Below are 16,646 nucleotides of genomic sequence, written 5' to 3' on the forward strand. Positions count from 1 at the left end.
CCCGCGCTTCCCCCCGGCGCCGTAAGCACGCGCACCGCGGAAGGGACGGCGGGAGAGGGAAAAGAGCGCTCCTGGCTGCCATTTGAGCGAGGATTGTGTCGGGATCACCCCTGCCGGGCGGCCGCCATCTTAGGAGCGGCAGGCGGGCAGAGCCACCATCTTGGGTGTGGCGCGAGGCGGGCCCGCCGCCAGAGGCGGGAAACTGCCGCGAGGTGAGGCCTGGGGGCGGCGCGGGCGTGACTGAGGGGCGCAGCCAGCGGGTCCGTGTACCTTGCCGTTTTATTCCTATCTTCGTTTGTCCCTGGGAGGTACAGTTTTAGAAGTCAGTCACACTTTCAGGGGTCTGCCCGACGTATCTCCTGTAGTGACAGACAAGTCCTAGCCCAGCTGCCAGCCCCCATCCCTTCCTTGTCCCTTCAGTGTATGGTGAGGGGTGGCACAGGTCTTGACAGGTGGGGCTGGGGTATGATCCCCACACAGGCTAGTTATCAACGTCCTTCGCTCCATTCTGTGAGCAGATCTGTCAAGATCTACAGCTCATTGCTATAGCTGCTGATACTATTTCTCCAGCATGCCCTACCCGAGACATGGATAGTGTCCAGGGAAGGGGAGAGGAAAAATACACCGTGCCAGTGAAAAGCCTGCAATGCCTGAAGTGCTAGTAGATGATAACAGACAGTTTATAGAGGGCAGGGGAGACAGTCCCTTCTCCAGCATCTCCTCACACTTGAATCCATTCCCAGGTTACCCCATGAGCACAGAATCTTCTCATAGTATTTTGAAAACCTCTAACCAATAATTTCTGATATCTAGCAGAATTAGTAAATGATTTCTGACTGATCTAGCTTCTGTTTCTCCACCAATTTGTGATTTGGAGAGTCAGGGAAAATCCATAGCATGTAGGTCAGGAAGATGAAAAAAAGGATATCCAATGTATGTGAGGTACTACATGTCCTCTGTTACTATAGTCTCTGAGTGTATTTATCCTTGCAAAGCACAGTAATGTGATGCTGGTATTCCTGTTTTACTATTTGGAAGCAAGGGCAATGGGTGTCTCAGCAACATCCCTGAAATCATAGAAGTATGGCAGAAGAGGGAAAAGGGTTCTTCCAAGTCCTAGACTAGATATCCTTACCACTGGATTTCTAATCCTGTTGTTTTATAGGCTCAAACCTGTGTTTTTAATCTTAGAAGACAGAAAATTATTTAGAAATAAATATGAGCAGAAATAGTTTAAAAACTCATCAGTTCCTAGTTGGTTGCAGTAACACGTAAATCTTTGTGCTCTGAAGACCAGCAGTTTATGAAAATCTTTCAGAAAGAATGTGTTACACAAATTGCTATGGAGACCTGTTCATAGATAAACCTGATGTGCTGCTTTCTTTGCTGGCCTCAGTCTCTGCTGACGTCAATATTAGTATAAGAGTTCTAATACCTTCCAGGAGCCAGTTCTTAATTAGCCAAAAGGCTTGAATCCCCTGCCTTCTAGAGGAGCTTTAATCAGCCTTTGGTTTCCCAGAGGACAATCTACCTTATTACCACAGTTGCATTTCATTTCATTGAGAATTTCAGATACCAGCTAGTCTTAGCTGCTTCTCCTCAAGAAAGTGAAGTTGCAATCCGAAATCACCACCTCCGTTGGTTTTTTTTTTTGCTACCTAGACCTTATGCAAATGAATAAAGATACCTGTGGCAGATCAGATGTTAAGAAAGAAACTTTGCCTGTGAAACAGTAACTGTAGGACAACAGTATGCAATACTGAGGATTGTTCTTACCCTATAGAAAACAGCATAAAGGCTTCTCTGTTCATGAAGTTTCCACACTTGCCTAGGAAATGACCAGGGTTAAACTGTCAAGGACTCTCCCATTGCTCTTGATCATACAGAACGGAAAATATATTGGGGAAAATTAAGGTGTCCTCCTGAAAGACAAAATGAACATACAAAGATCTTTTTCACAGAGTCAAAAACTAATGACTTAAATTGCCAAGATATCAATTACTTTCTTGAAATTGCCCAGTGCAAGTGCCAACTAATTATTACGAGGTGAGAAATAGGGTCATGCTGTGCTATCTCCTACAGAATCATTTATTTAGAAACCATTAGGCACTCTTAAAGATTGATTTTAGAGCACTGGAGGATGCAGTAATTACAGTAATCAGAAACTTTAAAAAAAACCCCAAACCAAACACCACTGAACTGAAGACTTCACACTGATCAAGACTCTGGACTTCGATCTTGATTTTCTCAAAGACATCTTCCCCCAAAGCCACATAGGTCTTATCCACTGGGAAGACCGCCTACATGAGGTTGGATATAGATTTGAAGTATTCTGTTGATACAATAAATTTCACATATAGGCACTGTTTTTTCTAGAATTTCTGTGGGGTTTATACTTAGCTTGTACCAGCTTAAAAGAAGCCTAGGGTCATTATACTTGTACCTTTATAGTGATCTAACCCTTGAAATCCTGTATAGAAGAATGGTATAAGTAATACCTGTGCAAAAAAGGAGAGAAACTGAGTACAGGTTTATTCATATTATAGGATGTAGATGATGTCCAGCATCCTATTCACACTGAAGAGTTCCTCAAGAGTTGTTCAAACTCACCCTTGGGTAGTTTTGCAGCCTAGGAAAAAATATAAACAACATGTGGTGTTTAAATTGGTGAGAAGGTTCTATTGCATGGCTTTGCTTTGTCTAAGGATCATCCCTAATTAATATACCTTAGTGCTAGGAAGCCTTGTAGTGTGGTATCCTGGGTGCACCCTATTGCACTTATGCTGCTATAATGATAATCTTCTCTAGAACTGCAGTTGTGTATGGCAGGATCATTCAGTCCTTATATTCAGTTCCACAGCATGGACCAATGACAACATCCAACTCTTCTTGGACTCATTCTGCAAAATAAAAGGCCTAATAATGAGTATTCAAGAAGGCAGTTGATGTATAGATTCTATGTAGAAACTCAACATTTCCAGGACACCTTACACTGCAGGATCTGGGCAGCTGAGTCAACTGCATTTTGCCTATTATCCTGCCATGAGCAAGGACAGCGACACATGTAAGTGCAGACACACGTGTTTCTCACCTTGTGCTTTCAGATATACCATCATGGAGAGCTCAGCATAAAGTGATAGTGGTGGTACCTGAGCCCGCTATGAAGAGATCTGTGATTGCTTGCATTCTGAATGTACAGAGTGGGTCATCCTTTGCCTGCAGATATGCGACAGGCAATGACATTTAAGACTGGTTTAATAGCATAGCAAAATCCCAGCAACAGAGCTTTTTTTCATCACGGAGTCCATACTGAGTTGATGAAGCTGGGGAGACAACAGCCATGTAGCTCTGTTTAAAAAAATTATCTTGATGACTGAGAAAGACTGCATACAATAAACTTTCTTTCAGTCTATGGTGGAACAACATTACTCTCTTTGTGGTGGCTACCAAAGAATATCCTCAGTACTTACACCAAACTACCTCAATCTTTTGAGTTTGAATTCAAAGAAAGAAATAATAGAACAGTCTCTCAGGAGGAAAAGGAGGAGAAGAAAGTAGGAGTACAGCTAGAAATACCTTAACTACAAGGATTTAAAATATGTTGCAGCTGCACAAGAGGTAATTGTTACCTTTAACATCTGAGCTAGGTATGCATCAATGAACTTCTGTGGCTCTGCAGGCACCCAGCTCTTCTGGTGGCTCTTGATCTCATCCTTAATAAGTGTTCACAGAACCCAGAAGTGTGTTAGTGCCTCTAGCAGCCTCATTAACACACAGTGATGGGAAAGTGTTGTAGAGCTGCACCTGGAAACACATGCACAAGGAACACCATGACATCTTGGCTTCATAGTGCATTTAAAGCCTGAATGTTCACAGCTGAACTGTGCCTAACCATTGCTACGATCCAGATCTATTACTTGTCTGACGATAGGAAATGAATGACCACCTAATTTAAAAAAAAAAAAATACCTTGGAGAGAAGAAGTGTGTGAATGATGACCATTGCCATACAGTTAACTTTCCAGATTGCCTGCTCTCCACTAGTAACTTTCAGATTTGGAGGATTTAAATGCCCCTGAGTACAGTTTTTCTTATATTTTCTGTGTGAAGTCTTTCCCATATGACCTATTCCCTCCTAAATCTTAAGTCAACACTTGGCGGTAGTTCCCAAAGCCACAACCATGTTAGTGTGTCCTGTTTTTTCCAGGTAGTTCTTGCAGCCCAGTCTAACACAGGAAATCAGGGCTATTACAAACCCTTTCAAGGCACAAGCTAAGAGGAAAAACCTGATTCTGGCCCCAGGGCAATATTGATGCTGAATAATATCAATGTAAAGTCAGATCCATTTCTCTGAGGAGAGCTAATACAAGGGATTCAATGGACCTGTAGAGAAAGCAAGCCAGGAATGGTTGCAGAAGTATTATTATTGAGAAAGAAGGGGACAGAAGTGAGCCCCCATGGTTTTAGAGTTCAGTGTTTATTTAAGAGCTCTTCTTCCTCCCTGTGCATTGGCAAAGAACAACCATTTCATGCCACAGCTTACTGAGTCAGTCCTTGCTCACCTGAGGCTAAGAGGTGCTGTGGAATTCTGCCACAGCCCGGGAGCCTCTGAGCAGCCTCTGACATATGGCATCCTCTGTGGAGAAGCAATGTCGAAAAAGCACACCAGCAATCACGTTGTTGGTAGAAGGAGTGGGACAGAGATCCATGCCTACAGAGCAAGCTGAATTGTTAGCTTCTTTTATAGGCTGTGACACTGAGTTCCCATCCAGCCTGCTCTTGATTTGCATAGGATTACACAAGTAGCTGAGCCTGCAGGAGTCAAGATGCAGGAGTCTAACTGGGAGATGGTTCTTCCGGCTCCTTTATGAGTGATGGAAAGATTCCACCTTATATAAAAGTGCATAATCAGCACAATTTAGGAGTCTCTCATCTGTCACTTTCTCCCATAAAGGGTTAGCATGAAAGCAATGAGTCAGGCATGATGTTCCAGCCAAGTGCAAAATGAATTATGAAAGCATCAGCTGCGTAAACCTCCCATTGAGTCTACTGCAGAAATTGAAACTTCCAGTAGAAAAAGCAGGGTTGGAAATAAGAATAAGCCCATGTCATGACCACATACAGATCTATATTTCACCTCTTTATATGGCAAAAAACCTCAGTCAGGCAGCAAGCTTCCTCCTGGATCCAAGCTTCCAGGCTTTCCTTCCCTAATCCTAGGTTCCTCAGAGTCATGAGGCTGAATTGTCTCTGCTGCTTCCAGGTGTGCCCGTTGGCAAAGGTGATGCCTGCAACAAAATGGGGAAGGACCGGGGAGAAGTATGGGGCTGGTGTATCCGTAAGCAGGACTGGTGAATTCGTAGTGGTTCCAAGATCTACCACCATGAGTTTGGAAGGATCCCTGGCAGTATTTATATGGGGAATCAGAGGTGTTTATGCTGGTTTTTCACATCTATTTGATCCTTTTTGCAGGAAAAAAGTCCCATGCCTGTCTTTCCTTTTCTGCTCTTTTACCTAGAACTGTGCAGTCAACACACAATGGGTCTTCCTGGCTGACATTTTTACAGTTTTACACCTTTTACTGCAAAGACTTGAGATAGCTTGGTAACATGCTCAGTAACTAAGAATCGCCATAAGGATATGCAAGTATACAAATGGGAAACATGTTAGTTTTGTGTGCTGAATGTATATTTGGGGCCTAGTGTTTGAGAAGGACATGCAGCAGTGGTTCTGCAGCATTCATCTTGCTACCAAGAGCAGTTCCTCTTGACAAGAGGCATTAAGAGTAGATGCAGTCATTGTACCAAACCCCATTCTCTAAACAGCTCATTCTGCTAGAAATATTTCAGCATATACAACAGAAAGTGTCATAGGGGCCTCCCATGACATCCTAAAAATGAATGTCACAAGTCTCTCACAAAATTCTTCTGCATGTCCAGTCAAGGCATCCTTCACTGCTTGAAATCCATTTAGCAGAATAACTGGTGTTTTTCGTAGCCAGAGTGTGTATTTCCATACATCCTGGGCACCTAGCGAGACAGTAAGACACATGATGACCTAAGGATATGTGACACTTATAGAGAGGCCCTTCCAGTTCTTGGTGGTACTCTTAGGCCAGAGCTCAAAGACTACATCTATTATGTAAGGGCTGTTTTGCAGCTCTTGGCATTGCCCAGGAAAGGGGCAGGAGAAATTTCATCCTGCTGTCAGAAAATAGAAGAGATTGGAATCATGTTTCACTATTAAAATCTTGAAAGACTTTCACTATTATTAATGCATTGCATTATTTTTTATGGCTGTTATCATTCATGTATCTACAATATATATAGCCATCAGAGCAACACCTGTGTCATGTTACCCAGAAATACTTCAGTGGGATTTCTTCCATTTACATTGTCCCACTAGAGGTGATTGATGGATGCTGCAAAACCATAAATATTGCTTTTATTATCTTTTCGTGTTTATTTGTTTTCCAATCATACAGCTTTTTCAGTGTATCAGTACTTCCGCAAGGAACAGCCTTCATGGTTAAAGTACAAATTATAGTTGTAATTAATACATGCAGCCATTAGATGGTAATGTTTGCTTACCGTTACACTGAGCATTGTGCTTGCGAAGTCTAGCACAGTGAGCAGTTAAGCCAAATTTTTCAGGTGTAGCCATAGATCTGAAGCATCTCCTCCAAGATGTGCTGAGTATTATGAGCTGCCTGGGAAGTACTTAGCTCCTGCAGATCCTACCGATTGCCACCAAACTCCAGCTGGAGTTTGGGTTCTCAGTAGTTCTGCAAATCAAGTCTCTGGCAGCTGTAAATTAGAGACCAGTTTTAAACTCTTTGACCCTGGGTAGTTGAGAAAGACCTAACTGCATAGAGGGAGGGAGGATGAGCTGGTGTTCCCTTGCTCAAAGATTTGGGACTTCAGATAGGAACAACATCAGTTAGCTTGTGACTGTGTGGGATAGAAGGTAAGGATTTCTAAACATCTGTTTCAGGGATTTTAAAGTATAAAGCAGAGGGATGAATAAATACCATGCCTGCACATGGTTTTGGTATTACGTATATTTGTATATGTTACACCAAACCAGGTGTAACTATATATGTAAAGTGTGAGCTTTTTCTGAGCCGTTGCAGTACTTCAGTAATATAGGATGGACACTCGAAAGATTAAAAAGTGTATCTCTGCTCTAGGGATTTTCAGGGAACCGGTGAAAACACATTTGTAAACCCGTTAAGAGTTTGACTGAGCGCATTTTCCACATGTGCCCCGGCTTTTGTAGTTTGCTCTTAGGAATCCACTGGTAACGTGTTGCTGAACTCACATATGTTGCTCAGGAACATTTATCTATAAACATGACTGCATTTCTCTGGAGGTGGGTGCAGACCTCCTCCTTTGCAATTTTTGGAAACAAAGGCATTTCAGGGATTCTGAAATATGCAGACCATACTGAAAACACATGCAAATATGATCAGGCACCCAGCTGCTGCCACTTGCTGTGAGAAATGGCTGTTTTCTGTAGTGGAGAATTTGAAGCGTGGTTTTCACAGCGGTTGGAGTCCAGTCTTTGGCCTTAATAGCCTAAGTAAGGTGGAAAGGGAGGAAGAAACAAGTGCTTGAATCCCCATATTGGATTCTATCTAGTACTGGAAGGAACTGCAGAGCCTGTTCTTTTTCTCCTGTACATGCAGGAAAATAGGGAGCCTCAATGATGCCTAGTCTCACACGCTTCCCAGGCTTAATGACTCTCCTTTTTATCAACATTGCTGCATTTTCTAGGATAGCCAGAAATGGGGTCATGGCCTGAATCCTGAGCATGAATCCTTCCTGGCTTATTCTCCAGCAGCACATAGAGAAAGAGAAGGGTCCTGTGGGTCTTTTTTGGCAGATGCAGTGTGTAGACCACATTAAGAAATGTCAGTAACATCACTGTCTTCCGTCTGTGCCTCTAGACTGTCCAAGAGAAAATAAAGGGCAGAAAACCAGTGTGATGATACTCTACCATACCAAATAGTACATACAATGTCACCTAGCTGCAGTTCTGTGCAGCTGCTTATATATGTATATAAGCAAATGAATTAAGACTTTAATCTATCCACTTGATTGTTTTGCAGTGCACATCAGCTCTCATGATTACTGACACTTACCCTCCAAAACAAGCAGAACTCTGGGGAAGAGGAACTTCTGTCTCAGCGCAACCTTCAAAACTGTAACACCACAGGTAACAAAGCTTTTCTTCATCCTTTCCCCTTCATTCCTATCCTCAGAAGCAAGGACTGCCTTTAAGCAGTAACACCTCCAGTATGCTGCAGTATCAACTGCTTCTGCACTGGCCAGGCCAGGTGTCCATCTGAGGAAGCCTTCCAGGGCCTTGCTATGCCAAGACATAACCAGCCAATGGCAACATTGCTGAAGTAAGGGCTACAGGATTCAGTCCTCAAGCGCATAAGCTTTGCTTTCTGCCTCTTTTTGATGAGTGTTGCTTATTCTTACCATTTCCTTTTCTCCCTCCTTGTAATTTGTACTGTAGTAACAGGTTTCCTTTGGCGTTATTTGTGACTGTGTGACTGTTCAGTGATCTGCACCATTTGCAACTGTTGCTACAGGCCCTGTCCACTCACTACTAGTTCTGTCTAAAATCCAACAGGGAGACACAGGGCTTGAAGTTCTGCCTAGAAAGCTTACAGTTCAGACTGAAGCCAGGAAGGAGCAGAAAGATGCTTTTACGTTCTAGCCAAGGATACATTAAGAGTCTATACCTGAACTATTAATGAAACTATAAAAAGCATCAGTACCTTCAAGAGTGTTCCATGGTGAATTTGGAAGTCCAGTGTCCGCAGCTTGCCAGTAGAGGGGAGAGGTGTTGGTCCTGGAGGCAGCTTCCTTTGGGCCCCCTGGATGTTCAGGAATATCAGAGAAATCCAGACGCAGAAAGACAAGAACACCCACAAAAGTTTGGCCTTTAGAAAACATTGCTGTCCTCACGTCCCTCCTCACTCAGCTGCTAGCCCCAGAGCCACCAGCCTCCAGATCCACAGTGCCACAGGCATTAGTCCCATTGGAGCACTGGCACAGCACAGGCAAATCAGTCATGTCTAGTGCCAAGGGAATGCAGCTGGGCCACAATGGAGTGTGCCCCTTGAACTGTAACAGAGTGAGCAGGAAGAATGGATCAGGTGAACTGAGGTGGGCCACTTTTCAGCTATCTCGGTGAGAACAAGGCTGGTACCCTGGTATGGACATTAGCTTAGACTTTTAAAGACCTGATTCAAATCCCTGCTGTGCTGTAGACCTCCTCTGTGATTCTGGGCAAGCTGCTTCATGTGATTTCATGTTATAGCCAGTTTGTAATCTGGCTATAAGCAAGACGCCTTGAAAACAAATAGTCCCATGCCCTCATTTTCTCTTTCAGCAGGGTTCGATCTAGTAACCAGAGAACTATAAAGTGACTGGATTCATTTGGCTTCTCTGGTGGAAAGTCTTTCATTTTTAGCTACAGTAATAGTTTTCTGCAGGGTCAGCAGTCTAAACACACTCATCTGCTGGCTGCTGTCTCACTAAGCAGAGGGAGAATATGACCAAGGACAAAAGAGGCAGGACCACCCCTGTGTCAGACTCACTGATCATTTTAGCTGCAGCACAAATCTTTATCTGTGTCCTCTGTGCTTCAGAGTCCCTCCTACTTGAGCTCCTAGGGCTGTAGCTGTCACAAATACATTCCCAGTTAACCACTCCAGTGACAGTAGACAGAGGATGACCCTATACAGAAATTATATTACACTCTCTGGTGGTTGTTTCCTTCTAATGCACTAAAACATTCTCAGCTAATGCCCTGATAAGATTTTATAGGTAGTAAGTGTACAGATGGCTCAGGGATTCAGAGACATGATAATGGAAGAACTTTATGGAAGACTGGAAAAAAAAATCTGATAAATTTGATACTCTTCAGAAACATTGTGAAAGACAATGGAGCACTGCAAAACACTTCAAGAAACCATGCAAAAAAGCCCAGGAATTGCCAGCACTGTTATCTCCCCCAGATAAAGCCTTTCTCTGAGAGATGTTTTTGGTTTTGTCCATCTTCAGCATCAGGAATTTAAAAGACTTTCAGGGTGTCTGCCACTGCTGGGAAGAGGCTGTACTGTGGGGAGGACAGTGGTGGCCTGTAAGGGAAAAATGATTTTGATCCCGTGTTGCAGCTGGGTGTTAAGGATGGGAGTTTTCCCTCATTTGAATGTGCAACTGACAGCATGGCTGTCTCATCAGGACCACCCTGGGAGGGGCCTGGGCAACTGGTTGGCTCAGCATCATGGTTGCAGGGACACTGTGCTCTCTACTGCTATCTTACAGGCTTGTTACATGCCCAGCTCCCCCTGCTTTCATTCTGACTTCCATGGAATGGAAGAAACAGTGAATACTTCTTGCCAAGGTGTAAGGCAGCAAGATGCCTGGGTGAGTCCATGGTACTTAATAAATCAAAGACATGTTTGTCAGCTCACAGAGAATATGAACTTCCAGTTGGATGCAGTTTTACAAGTTTACAAGTCTTTACCTTCACACTTTGTGCTGACCTCGGTGTGTTCTCCAAGAAAGCACAATCCAAGTGGGCTTGCATGTGACCTCCTCTGGGATAAGAAAAATATGGAGCAGTGCCCAGTGCAGGGTGGTCGTTGCGGTTTCTGTTTCTGCCAAAAAGAGATCATGGAGAACCCAGACCAGGTTGTCTTCATCAAATTGCAGAGCTGGGATTGCCTTTAATATTCAGGCAAGAGAGGGGCAAGTTTAGAGTACAGCTGACATTACAACATGTGCAGTCATCAACTTCAGCAAACAATGATTTGCAGAATTTCTGATTTTCCAAAGCAAATAAATGTGAAGAGCAGTAGGAGATAGTAATAATATCTGATAAGTCTCTGTTTCTTCATGTCTGAACAATGTATCCTGTCTCATAGGCAGTGTTAAGAAGTGCTCTGAATGATAGCAAAAGATCAAGCTGGAAGTTTTTCACTGGCAGATATTTCTTTAAGAGAACCGATTGCTTAATTCAGAACACTCCATGGGATTTTCTTATTTCAGTGAAAGCTTTAGGACAAGTTTATAGAGTCCCACTCCTCCACCACTGTCCTCCTGTGCCATACTGCAGGGACAGAGTCCTGTGGTATCCCTGGAAACTGCATCTGTTGTGTGTTCCCTCTTTGCCAAAGAATGCGCAATGCATGTAAGCTCTTGACAAGTTAAAAATTTCTCGTGAAGATCTGGGAAATGGTTCAAGAACTAGGGCAAGATATAAACAAGTATCAAACACACAGCAGCCTTGCCTTTATTCTTTCTACTTAAATTCCTAGCAGTGCTCTCAACATATTAAAGCATCCAAGATAAATTTTGGCAGTAAGAACTGCTATTTAATTTTACTAAGAGATGTGTTTTGGCATCATGAAGCTTGTTCAGTTTCTCTGTTTCAGGACTCTGTTTCTCAGTTTCAGGACTCTGATTAGCAGCATCTAAAATATATATGGCGAGAACACCATTAGGAAACATCTGAAACACCTAATCTGAATGACTACAAAAAAAGAACTCTTTGTTTGTCAGGAAAATTAAGATTCAGAGAAGTCAAAATCTCAAGAAATAGTTTCTTCTCATCTGACAAACAAGCTTTTTAGATACTTTTGCCATAGTGCCATACTGTCAACTAGGATCCAACTGCTGCTGTAACTGTCTTGCAGGCTTTTCTGCTTTTCACGTTTTGTCCTGTGGATCATACCTGGATTTTTCAGGTTTTTTTAAATTTCTTCATATTGTTCACTATTCCATTTGTGCTGTTTATATTTTTAATTTTCTTTCTCTTGTAGGACTCCTCTGTCTCAGTCTTTCTACATCTGCAAGATATGATCTTCAAGCAGTTAATTGGCTCTCCTGGGAACAGCTGCACAGAACCAAAGGTACTTATAGGAGGTTGGGAGATGGTACCCAAATTAAATATGTCATTCACTATTCACCTGAATCATGTTCTCTACATGACACTCATGGAGAAATAATTGCTGTGAGCCTAGCAAGAAGAGCAATCAATATTTTCCAGGCCGTGCTGTGTAAGGTTGTACCAATGTCTCTCTGGAGGGTGATAACAGAAAGAACCCAGCCCACAGCCAATGGAGGTATAGAATAGAAGTGGTAATCCCAGCAGCTTTGGTAGTAAGTAGATAATTCTGTGTAATACCATGTCCTGTCTGAGACTCTAATCACAAGGAAACAGAAATGAAGTTTTCTAAAGCAGAGGAGAAATTATGTCCTTTTAAGTGCCTTTTTTATAACGTTGCACTATTATTGCAATGAATATTTTCAAGAAAGCCTATTTCCTCATTCTTATGTCTTATATAGTCGTATGGTGAAATCTGCATGCTCTGCTATGCAGCAATAACCTACATACAACAAACACCTCTGAAGGAATTTTGAGTGCTAATGTATGATAGTACAGGTTGTTCACAGCAGTGGTCTGTTGACACTGAACAACACTGGAACTAGGGGGAAACTTCTCAAGTCTTACCTGGCATTTGATGATTAAAACCTCTGAAAACTCCTTGCAATTTAGTGGGGCCTCTGCGACTTCCAAACTTGGTCTGCTGTCATACCACAGGGTTTATACTTAACACTGCCTGGTATGGATTTGTCTATTCAGGGGCACCTCTCTTGAGTCATCTGAGTGCACATTGGTTGCCAAAGAAGCTCAGAATTAAAAGAAGAATGGTGAATTCTCATAATTGCTATGCTAGAAATTATTATAAAAAGCATGAAGTGGGAAAATACCTGTGAAATGGGTCCTTCCTGCAAGCAGACAGGTCTCCTCTGGGTCATCCCTTCATTGCCTTAGCTGTAAGCCAGCAGTGGCAGATCCTGTCTTACACCAGACCCTGTTTTGAGACTCCAGGGCTCTGATGACAATACCTGACAACAGACTGGATCTCACTATGGCAGTAGATCTCTTCATTCTCCTTCCTTCTGCGTATGTTTAAGGGCATTTGTCCCTGTTGCAGCTTGGATTAGTAGCAGACACAGGCAACAGCACAAAGAAAATGTCCTCTCAGCTTGTTTGCATGTGTTTTTCATGGACATACACTTCCCTGGTGGCATGTTGATTTCTTTCCCTGGGAACCATCTTCCTGATTAGAAAATCATTCAATACTGGCTTGTCTGATTTCTCCTCTCCCAGGACGATATGGCTTCCTCTCCCAGATGATATGGCTCCCCCTCTAACAGCCTTCATGACTTTTTGCAAACTAGCAAAACTTCTGATTCTGACTCAAGGCGCTGGATTACGTCCTTGAAGACAAAACACATACCTTGTGGAATGCCAAAGTGGCTAGTCATTTTCCCCTCTTCTAGCAGTTTGAGGATCTAGGTTGTTCCATGACATCTTCTTGCCTCATTCTGGAGAGAATTTCTTACTGAGAATTTCTTATTCATGAGGTTACACTGGAGAGTGATAGGTCTTAAGGAATAATGGGCTGGGGAAGAGTGAGTCCTTAACTGAAATGTACTAGTGACTGTATTGGTTACCACCAAATGTGGCAAAAGAAAGGTAGGTAAGTCAGTGTAATTTAGGTTGGTATTTTTTAAGGAGAGAGGCTTAAATAAATCCATATTTATTGAATGGAACACCATGGATTTCTTTGGAAGTTCAGTACTGCTAAATACCATACCACTTTTAATTTTATTTGAACTTGGAAATCTCTCCGTTAGGCTGCCTGTGCTTGCAACAATAAACTAAAGGCTTTTTAATTGACTTAATTGTTCCCTGAGGGTGAAAATACTGCTTTCTCAGTTGGCTTTTGGCTGAGTCACAAACACTCCATTTTCATTCCCTCCCAGGCTCAGATGGCTCCCCTAAATCCATGCTTTTTTCCATGGACTCTGGCAGTGATGTGTGTTTTTGCAAGAGTAAGCTACAGGTACAGCATTGCTCCATATATAACACATCTTATTTATGTGGCATCTTTTGATTATTTTATAATTTATCTGTTAGCTAATTTAAATACATAAGTTGTGTAACTTCCTCCAAATGTTTTGTTTGCCATGGTTCTATCTGAAACAAACATCCCGAAGCTTGTTCCCAGTGGTGAGGAGAGGAGCTGGGTCAGGAGGGCTGGTCTCCTTTGCTCATCGCAGCTCAGACACTGCTAGGCTAGGGAAAAAAAATTGGAGCTGCTAAATGCTTCCTCATGTCCTTGCTGCTCCCTGTTTGTCCTCAGTGCTGGCCACGACAAGGGCTGAACTTCTTTTACTCCAACAGTCCCACCACTTCTCTACACTTGTAATTTTTCTTTTCTGGAACCTCCAGCAGGGCAGGGGCTGCTAGGCTGAGATTTTTTTAGTATATGACACTTTTGCACCAGCCATTTCTCACCTAGTGCATTGTAGTCTCTCAGCTCCTGCTGAGACTTGCCTCTAACCCAGAGGGGAGAACTGTAAAAGCTATTTTGAATGGAAATTTTATTCCATGTACATGGAGGGAGAAAAAAATTGAAATCCTTTTGTTTTGGGCTAAAAAATAGGGCCCACAGCTGCTGTGTTTTTTAAATGTGATTGCTTTATTTCCTGTGGATGTCTCTACAGCAAGAAGAAATCTATAGTTAAACCTATGATTGTTTTTTCATTTTTATAATATATATTTCCATGTATTTGTGCATATAAAGCCATTGATTTGCTCCAGCTAATATGAGCTGCTCATGAGCAACAGAGCACTGTGGAACCACCTTAACAGATCATTCATACAGATTTATAGTGGCTCCTCAGACCATACTGGAGAATGACCCAGATAATTTAGGACTATTTTTTCCTCTATTTTATTGTACCCACATCTGTCTGGGTTTATTCTATCTATTATTTTCTACCTTGTGTCTTCATTTTTATGTTCATCCAGACCAATAAAACCCTTTTTCCTCTAAGAGTTCTGCAAGGAGTTTAGAATAATTTTTAAATGTCACATTACAAAGCTTGTTCTACTCTTCAATTCTTCTAAATCATCAGTGAGGACATTAAATCAAGTCCAACCTAACACTAGATCACTTTATACCATCCCTGCTAGTATACCTTACCTTGTTCAGGGAGTATCCAGCCATGCCTGTGAGTTTTTACTGAGACTAATTGAAATTAATCTTTTCATACATGTACAGAACATCCCAAAATAGCCAAATCCAGCCATGGCACTGAGCACAGTAGAGTAGGTGTACCTAGATGCCAGAAGGGTATTCGCAGCAGGCAGTGCCTGAAAGCACCTGCTGCCAAGAGTACCATCAGCAATGCAGGTTTCAGGCACGTGCATTAAGTCTTTGAAGCCCTGGCATTGTACACTTCAAAGGAATCACAGGATGGAAGCTGCTCTGTGGAGGATGCCACAGGGGCATCTCAAAGGTGGACAAGATTACCAGTACTCAGGAGTGCAGGTTCAAACTTATTTTGACAGAGACTAAAAGAAGGACAAGACTTTTTAAAAATATAAAGCAAACTTAAAATCATCCTGAGGCTTGCAGTCACTGTGTCAAGCTGCTTTAAGTCTAAAGCACCCTCAGACCTTATGGAAGGCCAGAAGATGGCTTTCTAGGAGCAGTGGATTGGCAGACTGGACAGAAGTTGGACAGCAGATCTGCCAAGGCTGCTTCTTGGTCCTGGAAAAATAACACTGCAGCCAGTGACAGTGGGGTAGAGCACTGAATGCAGGCCTTACTCTGGAGGGAGCTAAGGTAGCAGCTGTTTCAGTGGAGGTTGGGAATTGCCATTGCCTCAGCAAATGGGAGTTTTCACCAGCATGAAATATAAGGATACAGGCAGGTTCCCATGAATATAATGTCCTAGGCACACACTTGTAACTCTGTCCTTCCCTAGGGATGTCTCAGGACTAGAAAAAGATCTGTCAGCTTTGGTTTTTAGCTACAGTAGGAGGTATGATTAGAAACAGTCCACATTTAGACCAAATTAAGATTCTTACAGGCTCTTCTAACAGCTGCTGAACCTCAGTGAGGAGGTACTGGCTTTCTACCAGTCATGGCCACTTCTCTTTCTTTTCCCCTGGTGTATCCTTGTTTTCTTCCTTTCTTCCCTTACTCCAAGCACTGTTTTTTGCTCACCTGCCATCTCCCCCAAACTCCTATCCACCTTCTTTACAAGACATAGTGTTCTCTCCCTCCAACACATCTTTCTTTGTAAGGGCTCTCAGGCTCAGCCCCTGAACCCCAACATCTGTCCCTAGATTCAGGGAAAAAAATTTTTCCCCAGTACTTTCAGTTCCAGGTCAGATAGCTTTTCTCCCATCCTCAGCTCACAGCCTTTTATAAAATTCAGTTACGGCCAAGGCTTCCATCAGATTTCACTAGCAGCAGAAGTGTTTTGCTCTTCAGCTGTTTCTAGATTGGCAGCAAAGCTACAGCCCTTGCCTCAGCACTGTCCATGTCCTGCTCAGGCACTGCCGTCCTGCACACTGTAAGAACAGAATGGGTTGCAAGGACCACTCAAAGCTGTGGAGCCAGGCAGTTGTCTCTTTTGTCCACTGTTCACATTCAAACTGATCAAACTGATCAGTCCTATGTAACACGAACTCCTGCTCAGGCTGTGGTAAAATGCCTCTTTGAGAACCAGCTACCCCCATCTCCCTTCACTGGCC

At 42.8% G+C, this 16,646-nt stretch overlaps 1 protein-coding gene across 3 annotated transcripts in view; it reads left to right on the top strand.

Annotated features, from left to right (window-relative positions):
* The first annotated feature begins 79 nt into the window (after positions 1-79).
* The window catches only part of LOC121096500 (cytochrome P450 2J2-like), a 112,255-nt gene continuing 95,688 nt past the window's right edge, over positions 80-16,646 (top strand). The window contains exons 1-4 of one of the 3 annotated variants that reach the window (XM_040612466.1): positions 80-212; positions 8,110-8,216; positions 10,346-10,447; positions 11,845-11,934. The gene's annotated coding sequence lies outside the window, so the exon portion shown is untranslated. Of the gene's footprint in view, positions 213-5,147; positions 5,429-8,109; positions 8,217-10,345; positions 10,448-11,844; positions 11,935-16,646 lie in introns of those variants that run through there. The other 2 variants (XM_040612467.1, XM_040612468.1) reach the window with 2 other exon arrangements.

Source organism: Falco naumanni, chromosome 13, assembly GCF_017639655.2.
Source record: "Falco naumanni isolate bFalNau1 chromosome 13, bFalNau1.pat, whole genome shotgun sequence".
NCBI lineage: Eukaryota > Metazoa > Chordata > Aves > Falconiformes > Falconidae > Falco > Falco naumanni.